The 20,354-nt window shown below is 38.8% G+C and overlaps 1 long non-coding RNA gene across 1 annotated transcript; it reads left to right on the top strand.

The window, feature by feature from the left end:
- The first annotated feature begins 6,633 nt into the window (after window positions 1–6,633).
- On the top strand, window positions 6,634–18,945 carry LOC125760985 (uncharacterized). Its single transcript, XR_007418075.1, has 3 exons — window positions 6,634–6,739; window positions 6,822–7,017; window positions 17,200–18,945. It is a non-coding gene; the product is annotated as an uncharacterized LOC125760985 (long non-coding RNA).
- Window positions 18,946–20,354: the final 1,409 nt, after the last annotated feature.

Raw genomic sequence — 20,354 nt, forward strand, 5'->3', positions numbered from 1 at the left:
TCAGCAACCTTTCCTCGAGGGGCGATAGGCTAAGCAGCAAGCACCTGGTCCGATAGTCCAGTTGGCGATCCCGATAACGATTAATTTGTAACGAAATACATTGTTCGTCGTGTCGCAGTATATCCACAAAACTTTTTCAAAGTCTTGGGTTTTATCATAAAGATCGTACTTTTTTTGTTACAAAGAACATTCTTTCGGATTTTTTGGTAACAATTCCTTAGAATTCAATATGAAATTCCGTATAAAAAATTGGCTTTGTTGTGGATTTCACAAACCTCTTCAATCGTTTGCTCCGCCGATTCTATGTCTGGGGAACTGTCGAGAGAGTCATCGACGTAGTGATTTTCGGTTAACTCAGGTACTTCTTTGGGTATAACTCAGGTAGAGAAAAGATTAAAAGCGGATGCAGAATACTTCAGAAGTGCAACTGGATGGCTTGAGGCAGTGATAGTAGAACAACATCCATTCAACAGTATGTACTTTGCATTAGATTTATTACTCGATAAATCTTTTTTGCCGTTATGTCATTGGCGAGGCTGAGGAATGCCTGGCGAATCGAAGTTCACTATGGCAGCAAATGGCCATGTTCTAAGGCCGTTTAAACAAGAGGCTTTCAATCGTTACAACATTGCCCCCGTAAAATGGTTCACGATTTGAGAAAATTGAGATATGCTAAAAACTGAATTGCCTTAGAACAATCAAATAGATCTCGTTGTCATCGGTGAACCACAAGATGAGACAGTGTTCTGTTGCAAATTATTAATAATTATTAATAGTAAACAGACGTTTATTAAAAATATGAAAAGTTTATAAATTAAATTCCAAATACATTAAATGGACAATCACCAAAAAAAAGAATAGGTACAAGGTGATTGAATGTGTGTTTTTATTTTTAGGAAGGTTTTAGTATGTACTACATAGAAGGTGTAATTATTTAAATATATTATATTAGAGTATGATGATACAATTAGATAACCTGTTTAATTGAACATTGAATTACAAACATCTTGCAAAGTATGCAGGAGAGGAGATACTATTGGGTCTTCTCCATTGTCTATTTTTATCGAAACAAACTTGCACCTTATATCACCAACATCTACTTTTACGACTGTTGGCGAAATGTATTTTAGTGTATTCTTAAACGTATATATTATGCGGAAACAACATGGATTTCCGAACAGTTACAACTGTTTTCCGAATTTGTATGGTTACTCAGGTATTGTTTATGCTTCTTGCGCAGCTCGACACTGTTTCATAATGACTTTGTTTGACGATTGGGATTTAATGGATTGGGACAAGGTCTTTCCGTCTAAGGTGCCTATTCCACATATACCACCGAGCCGCAAATCACTAAATAGCATTTTTTAATTATTCACACACTTGCTTTATACTTATTTATCACTCACTTTACGCTTTAATGAATAAAATTGCACAAATAAATCGTCATGTGTACCTACTTTGATTGATTATTCGTTAAAACTTTTTTGTTTCAGTAGTGTTCAACGTTATTCGTGTTGAAAAAATGGCTTTGCCTACTTGATAACTTCCGTAGGAAAAACAGAAAAGAACTCATAATATTGGCCGGAGGCCACCTAGCGAAACGAAAAGTAGCGGTAAACCTATTCTCATACCTAACGAACGTTTAGCGAAAATTTCATACAAATCGGTTCAGCCGTTTCGGAGGAGTTTGCACACTAACTCCGCGACACGAGAATTTTATATATATAGATAGACTATCTTACCCGGCAAACCTAGCTTTGCCCTTAAACATGCCTTTTGTAATTAAAGCAAACATTTTGAGTGTTCAATCTTGATTCGTGTGGTAATATTAGAGTGGCGATTAGAGAATATCGTTGATTGATTGAAAATTCTTAAATAATTGCCATTCTTAATCCAATTCATATTCCCAATTAAAGCAAATTTTCTTCTTTTTTTGTGGCTTTTCTTCTTCTTTTATGCTACTTCAGAAGGCATTTCAGGCTTTCTTTGACGATTGAGATTTCATACCATGTCCTTCCGTGTAAGGCGCCAATTCCACATGTTACACTGAGCCGCAAATCACTAAATTGCATTTTATAATTATTCCAACACTTGCTTTTTATTTATTTATCACTCACTTTACGCTTTAATGAAAAAGTTGCACAAATAAATCGTCGTACACATGACACTACTACTTTGATTGATTTATTCGTTAGAGCTTGTTTGTTTCAGTAGTGTTCAACATTATTCGTGTTGGAAAAATGGCTATGCCTACTTGATAACACCCGTAGGAAAAACAAAAAAGAACTCATAATATTGGCCAGAGGCCACCTAGCGAAACGAACTATAGCGGTAAACCTATTCTCATACCTAACGAACGTTCAGCTTAAATTTCATACAAATCAGTTCAGCCGTTTAAGAGGAGTTTGCACACTAACACTACGACACGAGAATTTTATATATATAGATTGCCTTGCCTGTTCCCAATGTTCTTCATACGCGTAAGAAGAGAGAAACGTGATTTCACAGAAAAACAGCAGAAAATGTTGATATGCTGAATCAGATAACCTATCTTCAAGCACTACAATGCTGGCCTAATGCAAAAATGTTCGTAGTTCAATATCTTTCCAGTGTTTAATGTGAGTGAGACCTCGTATCTGGCGATGAATTTCAGACGGGAGATCAAACTTTTCTAAACAAGGTGAAATTATGCCAACATCTTCATTGCTCCACTTCGGTGAGACCGTGAAGTCCATGTAGCCAACACTTCAACAGCTTCATCAATCCCAGATCTATCAAATGTAACCGGTCGGACACAATTACATCTTGAATCATGCCAAAATTTGTGAGCTCTACGAAAGGAGTTGGAAACTTGATGTGCATTGGATATTCCATAATTTTAAATTTGTCATCAGTACGTTTCAATGCACCTATTCCTTCGTAATACATTCTTATAGATAAACACGTTGTGTGTTAAATAGAAAAAATAGTTATATTTAGTTAAATTCTAAAAATAGAAAGTTAGAAATGGAATAGAATTAGAATAGATAAAACAAGTTGTTAGTTGTTTTGTTTAAATGCAGAACTTTCATTAAAACACGCGCTGGTCAGTCGCAATAGTTGCACGTATGCGTACTTTATAATTGCACCCATTGATGATCACATCATTTTCCTGCAACTCACTCATTTCTGCGACAAACGAACGCAGGTACTGTTCAACATTTTCAAGCTTTGATGGACCCCAAAAAATTACGACTAATATCACGGGAACATTAGCCATTTGACACAACTTCATAAGAATGGGCCAGAACTCTGTTGGTCTACTCCACCCATCGAATACTCAGCTAAGATTTCTTTATGTCCTAAAAAATCCTTTGTGTACTACTGGTACATTATTGTCATACACTGACTTACCTCATTGCTCAAAACGTGCACGAGGTTGGAAAGCTAATATTGAGGAGGGAAGATTAAATCGAAAAGCCGAATGATTACACTAAACACCGAAACACAAAATGAAGGACGTGAAGCACGGAACACACAATGCGGAATACGAAACACGGAATACGAAGCACGGAACATATCGTAAATCGTACAACAAAAAAAACAGCAAAAATAATGTCACTAACAATATAACATATTGAATTACCTGAAATGTGCCTGAAGACAATTGGTGATGCCATGATACCACAAACGATCACCATCGACTGTAGAAATACTTGCTGCCGTGTTTGTCGATATATGTAATAACGTTCTGGCATCTTTTAGTATCTATAGCGTTCTCGGCGTGCTCTATCACCGAAAATCCAAAAATGAGTTTAACGCTCGATGCGTCCGATTTGTCGATAATGCCCCCTCTTTGATCATCGGAACAAGCATCTTCGGTATCCTCATCGTATATTATTTGATGAAACTCTCCATCGGTGTGCACTGCTTTCAGCGGTGATTCCTGCACCGTAGCTTTGATGGAGCTAAAAGAAACCCAAACCATATTAATTAGAATCCATAAGACATTTCTTTTGTGTACAAAATTCGTAGTGCTTACCAATGGCGTCCACGTCAAATGCGAGTAGATTTTCTTGGTCATCAAACTCATTATGCGTTTGTAACACAGGTACGTCCTGCATAGTTGAATGGGCTAAAAGAAAATCATGTTGTATTAGTCAAAATGGTACCTTCGGATGAATTCCCGTATCAGCGCAGTACACACTCCAACAGAACATGATGTTGATGTTAATGAAAACGTTGTTTCCTCTATTAAATACTTTCTTTGATAAATAACAGATCTCTTATTCTCAATTTTGTAAACAAAACCAGTCACACGACTCTTTTTCGATCCCATTTCGCATCTAACACCGGAGGCATTTCTATAGCTACAACACTGATAAGTTTATTATTGCCATATATATTACTTACCTGAATAGTCAATAAACAATTTGGCTTATGGAAGATTACACTTTAATAATTTAAAACATTTTTAATCACCATTTCAATTTTTCAGCCGTGTAGACCCGAACATCGAAAGACCAGATCGCCACCATAAGTCCAGAAGACCACCACCAAACCAAGCAAAAGTACCGTCATGAACACCACACCATATCACAATGAAGCAATAGGATTACACAATCAATTACAACACAGTGAAATAGCCCGGTGTGCAGAGAGCGAGAGAAACGAACCAAAAAATGGAGGGCCATGTAAACTGATGAGCCATGGTCCGAAGGAAAAGATGTTTGGACCATTTCCTATGTGTTAGCATAGGGAAAAAAAGAGAAACGGACCATTCCTAGCATTCCATTGCAGAGCGCGTTCTCCGTATTTCTGTCGTTGTGTGCATGTAGGTTCAAGCAGTGATCTTCGGTTCGCACGTACGAATGATGCCGAAGAGGATGACGAAAACAGGATCCTTCGCTGCACATAGGAATACAGTACATACAATGCGGGCAAAACCCACAAGAAGAAGAAGACACGATCCTTCACTGCATGTAGGAATGGGGTGAGCGAACGGCGAAGGACGCCGGCAAGAAGCACAAAAGGAAGACAAAAACACGAGCATGTACTGCAAAGAATGGCAGTGCCTGCGCGTACAGGATATTTGACATCATTTTACACCAAAACAAATGCGAAAACTAATTTGCGGCTTGTTGATCGTACGGCACAAGATCAACCAGAACAATAATCACTATTTCACACACAACACACAACACCAACTGTATTCATCGGCGTGTAAAAAAGCGAAGAAGTTTCCATAATATGTAACGAAAGTTTTTTTCCTCACTTCAATTCAATGCGCTTGCCGAAGCAAACACGGAGTGAAGGGAAATAACTAACACCACACGTGAATGGCATGAAAAGGCACATCAACTCTACATAAATCACAACACTGGTCAGCATATTGCACTGCACAAAGCAATCGCGCATACTTGCAAACTTCCGCGCATCATTTACGCACGCACAGATATAAAATTTTCTAAGTCCCACAACACGTCCGCCCTGGACTTAGCGCACAGCAAACTGAGCTCGTCACAGTGTGGGATGAACGCTAGAGTAAGGACGCAGGATGAACAATATAGGTCAGAACGAGATGGAAACAATTCTAGCTTCAACAAACTCTGTCGGCTCACACACAATCAAGGGTTTCATACTTTTTTTCGGGTTTCGCCGTCGTTTTCCATGTTCTTCTTGATCTTTTACCGTAATTCTCTCAAATTTGAGGTCTCTTTGTTTGTAGGGCTCGATTTTGTAAAGGAACCGACAGCTTATGGCCATATGTCCTTATAATACAGCTTCAACCTAATGTACTAGCACCAACAACTACAAACACAACAAAACATTTCTACAAGCGAGAATACGCGTAGAAATTGTCAAGCGAAATATAGGCCCGAGGGGGTGTGAAAGGTAAAAATTTGCTCGAATCGTGAGATGAAAGAAACTTCGCCGTAGGAAAGAGCAGGACGACGATAAAAGTCTATGATGGTGTTGGTGAACGTCAGCCATCCTATGGCGGCATTTTCAAAACAAAAACAAATCGTATGTCCTAACGAATATACGCTGAACGTATATTCATATTTCCTGCGTGTTTTGAGTGTTTTGTGGCTCCCATTTTGGTGAAAAAGTGTTTAATTATGTAAAGTACAAATCGTTTAAAGGAAAGTACAAGGTAATTTTATCATGCTGAAGTTATTTTGAGACAGTTTTAAAAGGAATCAGAAGCAGATAAGTTAGCGCCAGTTCAGAAGGACTAGGTAAGATGCATTTCTTTTTTTTGTGTGTTGTGTTTTGTTATTCTCATATAATAAACCACACGACAACGAGCGTTTAATTGAACATATCAATCTTCTATGTTTCAGCAATTGGATAGCCGGACGATGCAGATACAGTGCTTAAAGGGCCGATTACATTATGTACTTTTGCTTGCTTTTTACCATGGTAGAATGTGTCAAAATCGATTTGACAGATTCTACCAAGGCATGGTAAAAAACATTCGGTTTGTCCTGTGTAGATTCTGTCACCGTGTGGTAGCATAGACAAAACCAACTTTGTTCCAAGATTGCGATTACACATGAGCCATGGTGTTTTCTGTCAAATAGTGCAGTTTGAAGTTATTTTGACACATTCTACCATGGTAAAAACCAAGCAAAAGTACATAATGTAATCGGCCCTTAAAGTGGAAGTACAGGACAGCGTTCTAGAGGGCGAATAGATTTAAGAATCGGAGTGTTTTAGAAGAACGACGACGATCAAGCCGGAATGGATGAAGACGGTAAGTATACTGGGGCTGATAGTGCAAATAGGCTAAGGAAATGTGATTATCTCTTAAAACTAATAGTTCAATTGCATTACAGTAAATATCCGAGTTACGCGGTCCTCAACATACGCGGATTCGGAGATACCCCTATCGACAAACTGCTCGCCTGAGAGTGAATTTCGAGTAAAATTCACGGCTTCACAAGCGGCTTCACAAAAGCTTCACAGCAGATCTTGTGAAGCCGTTTTTTGAGAGTGTGTGCGTGAGATTTATTATTTCATGAGCGCGTTTTCGTAAGGTTCATTTCTTCGCTATAATGTTCATTTTCAATCGTTCTTTCCAGACCATTGATTTCCAACGGTGCAATGAAAACATTTTTTGTTTTTAACAAATGTTATATTATTTTTTTAATTTTCCTGGTTTAATGGCAAGCGTAAAAAGGTAACAATTAATCCCTCGGGGGGCGGCTCGGTGGTGCATGTGATAAACGGCGCCAGTCCACACGGCCGGACCGGGTTCAAATCCCATCCGGACCGTCCCCCCGTAGCAAGGACTGACTATCTGGCTAACGTGGTAAAATAAGTCTAGTAAGCCAGAAATGGCCGGCGTGACCTGTAAGGTCGTTAAGCCAAGAAGAAGAATTAATCCCTTAATGTGCTGATTTAAACCCATAAAAATATCCTTCATCTTACGCTTCGCACCAATTTTTTTCTATTCCCATCTTCCACATAGTTTGGACAGTTATACCCGTACCCAACCATACCATAACCATAACCAACCATAGACAGACCATACCCAAAGAAATCCATCTTCCAGCTAGGCAGCATACAACTTTCAACGCTCGTACTCTGCGCCAGCTTAGCCAGGGGTTTCTAATCCTGGTCCATATTATTCCGCCCACGATTTGTTACCGTTTTTCATAATCACGCGGCCAATTTCGATCGGTGCAGCGTAAACAAATCATAAACGTGGACATTTTCCCCCTTCCAAGATCAAGTTTCGAAGATATTCATATCCTGTATCAATCATATCGGTCCAGGCGAAAATTTTCAATGGACCTTTCAGCGCGTTTCGAAACAAACTCCATCGTGCTTTGAGTTTGGTATCGTGTGCGATCTCGATTTCATTTTGACCGCATTAACACGCGATTTTTTGCATCCTTCACTCCATTTTGTATCTGCAAATGGAATCTAAGACCGATATGGAAGAGATAAAAATACGTATGTTAGTTATGTATTAACAAACGTTTTATTTAGGCAAACTTACGTATAACAAACGGCGAAAAACAAGGTTCCAACCAATAATAATCTCGTAACGAGTGGCGATTCCTGTACATGTGCAAGAAGAAATAAGATTATTGATTATTTTCTCTACAATTTTTTAAAAGTATAACATATTACTTACCTTAGTTAGTTTATGATTCGACCGACCTTCAGCTTTGGCGCAGTATATTATCCTAGACGAAGGAAGCTTTATCGGTCACGGTTTGTAGAGGTGTTAGGTGCAGATAGAACATTGTCTCCTTCGAATTTGAGGCGGGAATCTTACGGAAATCAGATGTGTACGGAGGACCGAACGTGTTTTGCCTGAAAAAGTATGCTCCATTAGATATACATACGTAAAACAATACAACAATCGTCCATAAGAATGGACAATACTTACCTGAAGGGACTGTTAATTGACTGATAGATTGCCACAACAAACCAAGGTCACGCACTGTGAGCAAAGCGAAGAAAAAACAAGGAAGATTACGACACTGACACTTCTTCGAGCAGCAAAAACAACCAATACTAAGGTTGGATTGTCTTTCACTTCCATAGGCAGGTGCATCATAGAACTGGATAATCACGAGCAAGTCCAATAATTTGTTCCTTTCCAATGATGCGAAAAAGATGTGGCCGTCAATTCATACACCCTATTCGAGGGCGACCAACAAGAAGTATGAGTTAGCTGCAAGAGGAAGAGGATGCAAAACGTTCAACCGACCGCGTTAGACGCCATGGCATTGATTGTAGAGGGTAGCCTACCTTTGAAGCAGTAGGCCAAAGGGACGCGTGGGCTCAGTTGTAAGAAAACACGCGTTTTTCTCTGTTGACGGAGTATTTCACACTACGGCACTTGAATCCAGCTTCTTGATCCTTCCTGCTTCCTGAGTTTGTGTACACAAAAACCTCTAGATATGAGGACCGGCAACTGTGGCCATATGTCCCCGCGCGTTGCTCTCCAAATGTCTTGAAACAGCTTGTCCTGACTTTGCATCGTCGCATTCAGACGAAAGCAGCGCCACCAGGTCATCACGCTGGCGGTACAACTTACCAGTGCCGGCACAGGAACATCCTTTTAGAACTAGAACTGGCACAACTTGGCAAACACTATTCCACAATCGAATACACAGTCCACGAACTGACGCAATCCACAATTCACGAACTATTCTCGTATGAACATGTACAGCGACCGAGCGAAAACAGAAAGACACATTTTTAGCCTACTACGACCTTTTTGAACATTCATTCGACACACGCCGAACTCTATCGCGATACAGCCAGCCACGCACACACTCTCATTTCAGGGTGATTCGAGCAAAATTTTCACCCCCTTTTCAAAAAATTCATCCATCGATGAACACTTTGTCGATAGGGACGCGGTTTTTTAAATTTGACAGAAAGAGGAGTTTAAAACTTATACTTTATACTTTATCTTTTATAATTATATTTTATTCGTTCCTTTATGAATTTAGTTATTTGTAAACTTTTATTACATCAATAAAATAATTTTTCGTTCCATGCATAATGAATAAAATGTTATTGAAAATTATGTTTAACACATTCATCGCCGTAGATTTGTTGCATTTTTTGACACGGCGTTGAACGTGTTTTTTTATTTCACCTAACAACGGCCAGGCCGTATATCTTCAATTGTTGAACGTGTTAAATATGATTAAATAACGGTCTGTTTTGTGTTTTTAAAAAATACCTTTTCTTCTTGCGCACACATTGGATCCCTGAATAGGCGCGTCTACACGATACGATTCCTGCTCGATTTTTCACATTCGGCGAATCTTTTTTGTATGTATTGGTGCGTTCGAGCAGAGTTGGGCAATCTTTTTCGCCTGAAAAGATTAACCAACTTTAGTGGATGCCTCGAATCTTTGGCTTGTAATCTTCGGTAAGAAACGGTTACTTTGATGGAAGAACATATCTTTTCAGACACTTTTAATTTGTGCTGGAAGTACGAAGAAGAAAGCAGGCCTGGTAAAGATTGGTATCGTGAAAACACGAGAACACCTACCAATCTTTTTGTAACAGGCTTCTATGACTGTATGTGTAAGATTGGCGATCAAAGATTGGCATCGTGTAGACGCGCCTAATAAGAGGTATAAACTACATGTCATACAGTATTCGAGATACGCGGATTTTCGAGATAGGCGGATTTCTCTGGAACCGTGGAAATAGACGTAGAGCGACATTTCTCGCGCGACATTTCTCGTCAATACTCGATGAAATGCGATGAAAAGTCCATATATAAAAAACAGCATCGAAACGTCATTTCCATAGAAACACATAGAAATATTCCAACGAAGTAGGCACAGAAATGTCTCGCCGAGCGATTTGCTTTGTTTGCAGAATTGAGCTACTTTTGGGAAATGTCGCGCGAGAAATGTCTCTCTACGTCTATTTCCACGGGAACGCATCATCCGCGTATCTCGGGTAATTACTGTATGTTGCTACGTGTGCCAACGTAGTGGCACACGATTTGACCGTAGTGGCACGCTTTTGAAGGTGATGGCACGGGATTTGAAGCAGACGGCATGCGGTTCGAGGCAGATGGCACGATATTTGAACGTAGCTGGAAACAGGTGTAATAAAAAAGCACGCAACCGTCACAATTACGATTGCGAACCACCCTGCACGAAAAATAGTCACTCTCGTGAGTGACCATGACAGGGAAGGTCCTTAAGGACTTTAGGAAGGAAGGAAATAATTATTTCAGACTTTAGCCGCTGTTTGAGTGATTTAAACTAAGTTTTGTGGAGTTTGTTTATAGCGTAATTACCCCTATATTGTGAGCAAGGTTTATTATTGTCCGCAGTTTAAGTAAATTCTGTTTAGCTACGAATAGTACATAATTTTGTTTGGCGAGTGCAGATTGATAAATTTAGTAAACCGGCTGTTTAATTTTCATACTATGCACATAATGTTCGGTTTCTTATGCAATATCGCCGCTACAATACAGTCGATGGTCCTGCGAATCGTTGTATCACGCGATAAAGCGTGTGTGTCGTTTATGATCGTAACGCTTACTGGATATAAGTGGTTACTGATATTCCCCGATATACGCCATACTCGATATACGCGATTTCGCTATATTTTCGATTTTTTCAAAACTGACATTTTACTTCGTGAACAAAGAGGCAAGTTCGAAAAAAATTCTTCAAAGCCAACCGAATTTCAATCTATCAGTAACAACAACTTAAGAATTATATGGAATAAAACATTATTGGAAATTGAAGCAATGGACGAAGATGAAGAAAGGTTCAGTAATGTAAGTCAGAATATCCAAAAAGAGATGGTGATATGCAAAGATACCACCTAGCAAAAAAAATTGCTAGCAAGCAACTCACTATGAATATGTAGTTTTGTACGTAAACATAGGTTAGCTATAACGTTTATCTTTAATGTATACCTTATTATTTTCAATAATTCAACTATGATTTAAAATGATATTTTTATTCATATGCTTTCGGTTAGAATCTGAAACACTGAGGTATAAACTAAAGATAATCAAGAATACGATAAACGCAGTTATCCCGTCTTGTAATCGATATATTCTTCTACATTCATTATCCTGAGGCGTCTTTAGTGTTGCTGAGCGGACTCTCGAACAGGCCCCGCGAAGGAATGACCTTCTCATTGCTAGGGAATAAGCCAGTAAGGGAATCTGCCAAAACAAGGTCTTGCACCGTTGATCTCCAATGAAGTTCCAACCTTCCCGCTAGTTGTTCCAGATACCAAATAATTTGGGGAACGTATGCCGCAGAAGGGGGAGATCTGATGTTACACAGTTCGGATATGGGCAGAAACCCGGCGTGAGAAACAACCGTGTGCTGTGTGCGACGAAAGCGTATCGAAAATGACGATATCCTCCTCGCGTGTGCTATTGATTGAATTTAGTTTCTTCTTCTTCTTCTTGGCTTAACGACCTTACAGGTCACGCCGGCCATTTCTGGTTTACTAGACTTATTTTTACCACTTAGCCGGATAGTCAGTCCTTGCTCCGGGGGGACGGTCCGGATGGGATTTGAACCTGGTCCGGCCGTGTGGACTGGCGCCGTTTATCACATGCACCACCGCGCCCGATTTTAGTTTATTATTAACAAATTTGGTCCTTATATAGTAAAATTTCCTTAATCCTAATTCTTCCTTTTTCCCTTTCTTCTTACTATTGTCCTTTTACGTATGCACATAGGATTACAATCGTTGTTATTTTAGGATGTATTCGGATACGTTTGTATGTACCTAGATTTGCCAGTGGCGGTTGCATCCTACAATTAGCGATCGTAATGGTGAATATTCCAACCGTCATAATATTTTAAGCGTCTTGTGCGTTTATAGCCGATTTCCGCTATATCCTATTCTGTCATACGTTTGCGCATACGTTGACGAATTGTATATACCTGTTTAATTGCTGTCCGGCTTTTTGGAAAAAAAACCCCCGAACCCGCTAGGTTCGGTGTTGTTGTTGCCGCTATTGCTTGTGCGGTTTTTCCCTTATTTTATGGCCGACGCGCTTGTTTCCAGACTCGTATATCGCACCCATCGAAGATCATATGTATATTTGGGCAAACGATAACAATCCTTCCACAAGTTACAGGTATTGACGATAATTACTTCAAACCGACCCGTTGCGTTCGCAACATTTAGGTTTAGTATCCTAATACCAGTTTTGTTTGTAGCCAACACGGCGTTCTTAAGCTTGAGTTCGGTTATAGATATTAATTTCGTTAAATTATTCCCAGGACGTATTCGGGTAAAAAAAGGTATCCCACTTGCCTCTTACTAAGAGTAGCGTGCCCACATGATCAAGGAACAACCCGTCTTCCGAAACGGGTTCTATTTTAAATGCGGATACGGCACAGCACATACACAAGTTCAAATTTTCTGACAATCACCACGTCACAGGCTTGATTGTCGCTTTGGGACGTTTTTCGGATATATTTTGGTTTAGCTCTTCGATTTAGCCTTTAATGCGGTTCTCTTGGTTTTTTTCTAATCCTTATCAGTTATCCAAAATTTCTGCGGGTAGTCGCTATTACTGATTCTGCCTTTTGGTAAAAGTACCTTTTGTGATAATGGCCCACTATGAGGTTAGTGACATGGTATCCTTTAAGAAGAATGATAGAACCTAATGATCGTAACAGATTTTCTTCGTCGAGCATTGGGCATAGACTTCGGAAGCTGCTGTTGCGGAAGCTAGCCGTTGGGATCTTGACTGATAACTGCGTCATCTCTTCCTAGCATCTTTCCCATTGCACCTTCCTTAGAAGATATTGTTCAGCCTTGTCTAAATTAACCTTGGTGATGGTACTAGAAAATTCGGTACCATTTCTTTTGGCATTCAGGCAATCGATATATTTCAAACCGATCGCTAACGATTTTTAATCTTGGCCAATTTGAACTCCAGTCAACGGCGATAACGTTGCAGTCCATTTTCGTTATTGTTTTTATGGTATGAACTGGACGTACTTCTACAAGTACGTATTTCTCCAACTCGTAGTGTGACAAATTGGTTTTGTAATTTCGCGCTTGGACTGCCAGAATCGTTTTGAAATCTGTCCAAAAATATTCATTGTATATTTTTACTCTCACTTTCTTCTTTATCATCTCGGCTAGTAGGACCCCGAGCACTGTGGTATGTAACTCAAACGTCGGAATTGACAAAGGTTTAGTCGGAGTAACCCTCTTATTGGCAGCAATTATCTTAACGTCCACTCCTTGATCGTGGGTCGTTCTCATATACCCTACCGCACCAAACGCCTTTTCTGATGAATCGACATGTATCTCCCTCGTTTTAATCTTATTTATTTATTTGTTCGTCAACGGACTCATGAAGCCCACTCGACAGCGTTCATAACATATAAATGACGATTTTAGACATTAGGAATCCGAGGTAGCGCGCTGGATATTAATGTTGTCGACGAAAGTCGCAGTTGCCATGCCTGGCTCGAACGCATCGGAACCATCGTTAAAATTACGACACATGATCAGGAAAGGGTCGGACGATCCAAACACTGTGCGCCGATTTTCCACCGCCAGCAAAGATCGCGTCCGGAGAGAACGGGCCGGAACGTAAAGGTTGATGGACGAGAGTAGTGTAGCAGAGTCAACGTGGCCATTCATTAGACCCGCTACGAACAATCTCCTAGCGTTCAGCAACCTTTCCTCGAGGGGCGATAGGCTAAGCAGCAAGCACCTGGTCCGATAGTCCAGTTGGCGATCCCGATAACGATTAATTTGTAACGAAATACATTGTTCGTCGTGTCGCAGTATATCCACAAAACTTTTTCAAAGTCTTGGGTTTTATCATAAAGATCGTACTTTTTTTGTTACAAAGAACATTCTTTCGGATTTTTTGGTAACAATTCCTTAGAATTCAATATGAAATTCCGTATAAAAAATTGGCTTTGTTGTGGATTTCACAAACCTCTTCAATCGTTTGCTCCGCCGATTCTATGTCTGGGAAACTGTCGAGAGAGTCATCGACGTAGTGATTTTCGGTTAACTCAGGTACTTCTTTGGGTATAACTCAGGTAGAGAAAAGATTAAAAGCGGATGCAGAATACTTCAGAAGTGCAACTGGTTGGCTTGAGGCAGTGATAGTAGAACAACATCCATTCAACAGTATGTACTTTGCATTAGATTTATTACTCGATAAATCTTTTTTGCCGTTATGTCATTGGCGAGGCTGAGGAATGCCTGGCGAATCGAAGTTCACTATGGCAGCAAATGGCCATGTTCTTAGACCGTTTAAACAAGAGGCTTTCAATCGTTACAGCATTGCCCCCGTAAAATGGTTCACGATTTGAGAAAATTGAGATATGCTAAAAACCGAATTTGCTTAGAACAATCAAATAGATCTCGTTGTCATCGGTGAACCACAAGATGAGACAGTGTTCTGTTGCAAATTATTAATAATTATTAATAGTAAACAGACGTATATTAAAAATATGAAAAATTTATAAATTAAATTCCAAATACAATAAATCTACAATCACCAAAAAAAAACTAGATACAAGGTGATTGAATGTGTGTTTTTATTTTTAGGAAGGTTTTAGTATGTACTACATAGAAGGTGTAATTATTTAAATATATTACATTAGAGTATGGTGAGACAATACAATTAGATAACCTGTTTTAGTTGAACATTGAATTACAAACATCTTGCAAAGTATGCAGGAGAGGAGATACTATTGGGTCTTCTCCATTGTCTATTTTTATCGAAACAAACTTGCACCTTATATCACCAACATCTACTTTTACGACTGTTGGCGAAATGTATTTTAGTGTAGTCTTAAACGTATATATTATGCGGAAACAACATGGATTTCCGAACAGTTACAACTGTTTTCCGAATTTGTATGGTTACTCAGCTATTGTTTATGCTTCTTGCGCAGTTCGACACTGTTCATTGCTACACTTCGGTGGGACCGTGAAGTCCATGTAGCCAACACTTCAACAACTTCATCAATCCCAGATCTATCAAATGTAACCGGTCGGACACAATAACATCTCGGATCATGCCAAAATTTGTGAGCTCTACGAAAGGAGTTGGAAACTTGATGTGCATTGGATATTCCATAATTTTAAATTTGTCATCAGTACGTTTCAATGCACCTATTCCTTCGTAATACATTCTTATAGATAAACACGTTGTGTGTTAAATAGAAAAAATAGTTATATTTAGTTAAATTCTAAAAATAGAAAGTTAGAAATGGAATAGAATTAGAATAGATAGAACAAGTTGTTAGTTGTTTTGTTTAAATGCAGAACTTTCATAAAAACACGCGCTGGTCAGTCGCAATAGTTGCACGTATGCGTACTTTATAATTGCACCCATTGATGATCACATCATTTTCCTGCAACTCACTCATTTCTGCGACAAACGAACGCAGGTACTGTTCAACATTTTCAAGCTTTGATGGACCCCAAAAAATTACGACTAATATCACGGGAACATTAGCCATTTGACACAACTTCATAAGAATGGGCCAGAACTCTGTTGGTCTACTCCACCCATCGAATACTCAGCTAAGATTTCTTTATGTCCTAAAAAATCCTTTGTGTACTACTGGTACATTATTGTCATACACTGACTTACCTCATTGCTCAAAACGTGCACGAGGTTGGAAAGCTAATATTGAGGAGGGAAGATTAAATCGAAAAGCCGAATGATTACACTAAACACCGAAACACAAAATGAAGAACGTGAAGCACGGAACACACAATGCGGAACACGAAACACGGAATACGAAGCACGGAACATATCGTAAATCGTACAACAAAAAAAAACAGCAAAAATAATGTCACTAACAATATAACATATTGAATTACCTGAAATGTGCCTGAAGACAATTGGTGATGCCATGATACCACAAACGATCACCATCGACTGTAGAAATACTTGCTGCCGTGTTTGTCGATATATGTAATAACGTTCTGGCATCTTTTAGTATCTATAGCGTTCTCGGCGTGCTCTATCACCGAAAATCCAAAAATGAGTTTAACGCTCGATGCGTCCGATTTGTCGATAATGCCCCCTCTTTGATCATCGGAACAAGCATCTTCGGTATCCTCATCGTATATTATTTGATGAAACTCTCCATCGGTGTGCACTGCTTTCAGCGGTGATTCCTGCACCGTAGCTTTGATGGAGCTAAAAGAAACCCAAACCATATTAATTAGAATCCATAAGACATTTCTGTTGTGTACAAAATTCGTAGTGCTTACCAATGGCGTCCACGTCAAATGCGAGTAGATTTTCTTAGATATCAATCTCATTATGCATTTGTAACACAGGTACGTCCTGCACAGTTGAATGGGCTAAAAGAAAATCATGTTGTAGTAGTCAAAATGGTACCTTCGGATGAATTCCCGTATCAGCGCAGTACACACTCCAACAGAACATGATGTTGATGATAATGAAAACGTTGTTTCCTCTATTAAATACTGTCTTTGGTAAATAACAGATCTCTTATTCTGAATTTTGTTCACAAAACCAGTCACACGACTCTTTTTCGATCCCATTTCGCACCTAACACCGAAGGATCCAAACCGGACGCCGTTTCTATAGCTACAACACTGATAAGTTTATTATTGCCATATGTATTACTTACCTGAATAGTCAATAAACAATTTAGCTTATGGAAGATTACATTTTAATAATTTAAAACATTTTTATTCACCATTTCACTTTTTCAGCCGTGTAGACCCGAACATCGAAAGACCAGATCGCCACCATAAGTCCAGAAGTCCACCACCAAACCAAGCAATAGTACCGTCATGAACACCACACCATATCACAATGAAGCAATAGGATTACACAATCAATGGTGCAGGTGTGCAGAGAGCGAGAGAAACGGACCAAAAAATGGAGGGCCATGTAAACCGATGAGCCATGTAAAAAATGGTCCGAAGGAAGAGATGTTTCCTATGTGCTAGCATAGGACAAAAAAGAGAAACGGACCATTCCTAGCATTCCATTGCAGAGCGCGAGTTAACAACCACCGTTGTCAACACAGCATTTTCCAGTGTTGTCAACCGCCACCAGCCACTGCACCGATATATTGCTCAGATCAGCAAACAGCGTCGATCAGCAAACCGTGTTGATCGACTGACCTACTCACCAGTTGCAAAACATCCAATTGCCGAATCAGCAATAGTCAGCAAGAATCGTCGATACCTTCCCCTTCCCCATCCAATTCCCAGTAAGTTACTTGTATGTAAATTAAAATTAATAAAGTTACTCCGATTTTGACCACAGAAGAAGCAAGTGTCGATTTCCTTTGTGTCCGAACCCTATTGTTTTTTTAACTGGCGCCCGAATAGGGACCTTCGTGATAAAAGTGAGGTGAAGTAATATTGAAAATTAAACCTGCACACGTTACATGAAGAGTGAAAGTTCCTGCACATCGTGACATCTCTCTCGATTGACGCCGAGGACCCGTAGTAGATTAATCATCCAAAAGGACCATCCGGAGCATCCCGCAAACTTTCATCCCAACACCGGAACGTTACATCAATTTTCCAACTCGAGACACTACGTGGACATCGATTCGTGGACATCGCTACGCTGACATCGCTTCGTGGACATCGCTACGTTGACATCGCTTCGTGGACATCGCTACGTGGACAACGATGAGCTGCATTTGCTTCAAAGTCTGCATAATTCTACTGTGAGTCATTACGAGTCAATTTAATTTACTCTAATATAATTTAAATTTTTATAATTGTGAATACGTGGTGTGAAAAAAGTGAACAGTGAATGTTAGTTACATTAGAGGAAAGTTTAGATTGAGTGAACTTAACGTAAAATTTCTCTTAGTTAACATTTGATTTGAAGGTGATAAAATTTCTCCATCATTTTTCGTAAAATTAGACGTTTCGAAATCCAATCAAAAAATAGAATAATGAATCCGCAGGAACAGTCTAGTTCAATACCAGCCGTACAATCCACCATGACTCATCATGAATACATTCAGTTAGGTAAAGTGCCAGATTTCGTAAATAACCTTCCTGAATTCCATGGACACGGATCTAGCCTTCCAAGATGGATTTTAGAAGTGGAAAATATTTTTAAAATTTATGAACGTCTTCCTCATGATTCAATTGAATACCATATTATCTTGGCAACAATCCGAAGGAAAATTAAAGGCGAAGCAGCTGACGTTTTGGATTCGAATTGTGCTACATCGGATTGGAACGTAATTAAAAGAACTCTTCTCCTTTATTACAAGGACAAAAGAGATCTAAAAACTTTGGACCTTGCATCAGGATTTCATCAGGTAAAGATGCATGAGCAAGATATTGAGAAAACCGCTTTTGCCGTAAATAACGGAAAATATGAATTCACCAGAATGCCATTTGGCCTAAAAAATGCTCCAGCTATCTTTCAGCGAGCTATAGATGATGTTCTGCGTGAATATATAGGAAAAAAATGTTACATCTATATGGACGATGTAATTGTATTAGGAAAAACTCTAGATGAGCATTTCGAAAACTTAGGAATAATTTTAAATACATTGAATTCTGCAAATCTTAAAGTGCAGCTTGATAAATCGGAATTTGTTCACCAAGAAGTAGAATTCCTTGGTCACATTATTTCCCATGAAGGAGTAAAACCTAATCCGAAAAAAATCGAAACGATTAAAAAGTTTCCCAAGCCAAGCACAGTAAAAGAATTAAGATCATTTTTAGGTTTAATGAATTATTACAGAAAGTTCGTAAAAGACTTTGCAAAATTTGCAAAATTGCAAACCAACATATTTAGAGGAGAAAATAATCCCGCATCAAATAGAAAAATTACACTAACGTCCGAACAAACGGAATGTTTTGAAAAATTAAAATCGATCCTTTCTTCTTCGGATATTTTAATTTATCCTGATTATAATAAACCATTTGTGCTTACAACTGATGCCTCAAATTACGCTATAGGTGCAGTTTTGTCACAGGGCGAAATTGGAAAGGATAAACCAATACATTTTGCTTCTCGATCGTTAACGAAAACTGAAGAAGCATATTCAGTTTCAGAGAAGGAAATGTTAGCAATAATTTGGTCATTGAAAATTTTTAGGAATTATTTGTATGGTAGTAAATTCAAAATTTTAACGGATCATCAGCCGCTTACTTTTACACTTTCTCAGAGAAATACTAACGCTAAACTAAAGAGATGGAAATCTTATCTCGAAGAGCATGATTACGAAATCATATATAAGCCAGGAAAAGCAAATGTTGTGGCTGACACACTAAGTAGGATTTGTTGCTCCATGACAGCAACTCAGCATTCCGCACCCGACTGTGGTTTGTTATATATACCCTCTACTGAAGGACCTCTGAATGCTTTTCGTCATCAAGTCATAATAAGAGAAGGTAATCAAAACGTAGAAATTAAGAATCTCTTTTCGAATTTCAAGAGAGTAATAATACATACAAAGGATATAACTGAAAAGAATATACTGAATATTTTAAAAACACACTTTGATGCATCGAAACTAAATGGATTATACACATCGGAATATATTATGGGAAAGATTCAGGAAACATATAAAAAGCATTATGGACGACAAAATATGCTAAAAATAAGATTTACTCAAAAAATGTTAGAGGACATTGAATCACCTTCACATCAAATGGATATAGTTAGCAAAGAACATAATAGAGCCCACAGAGGATTAGAGGAAAATAAGCAACAGATTATGCGGAAGTATTATTTCCCAAAAATGACTGGTCTGATAAAAGGATTCATAAAAAATTGCCTAATCTGTAACGAAAGCAAATATGACAGGAAACCGAACAATCAACCATTGCAAATTACTCCTTTGCCAAAAAGACCTTTTGAAATTTTACATATTGATATA

Source organism: Anopheles funestus, chromosome 2RL, assembly GCF_943734845.2.
Source record: "Anopheles funestus chromosome 2RL, idAnoFuneDA-416_04, whole genome shotgun sequence".
In the NCBI taxonomy this organism is placed as follows: Eukaryota; Metazoa; Arthropoda; class Insecta; order Diptera; family Culicidae; genus Anopheles; species Anopheles funestus.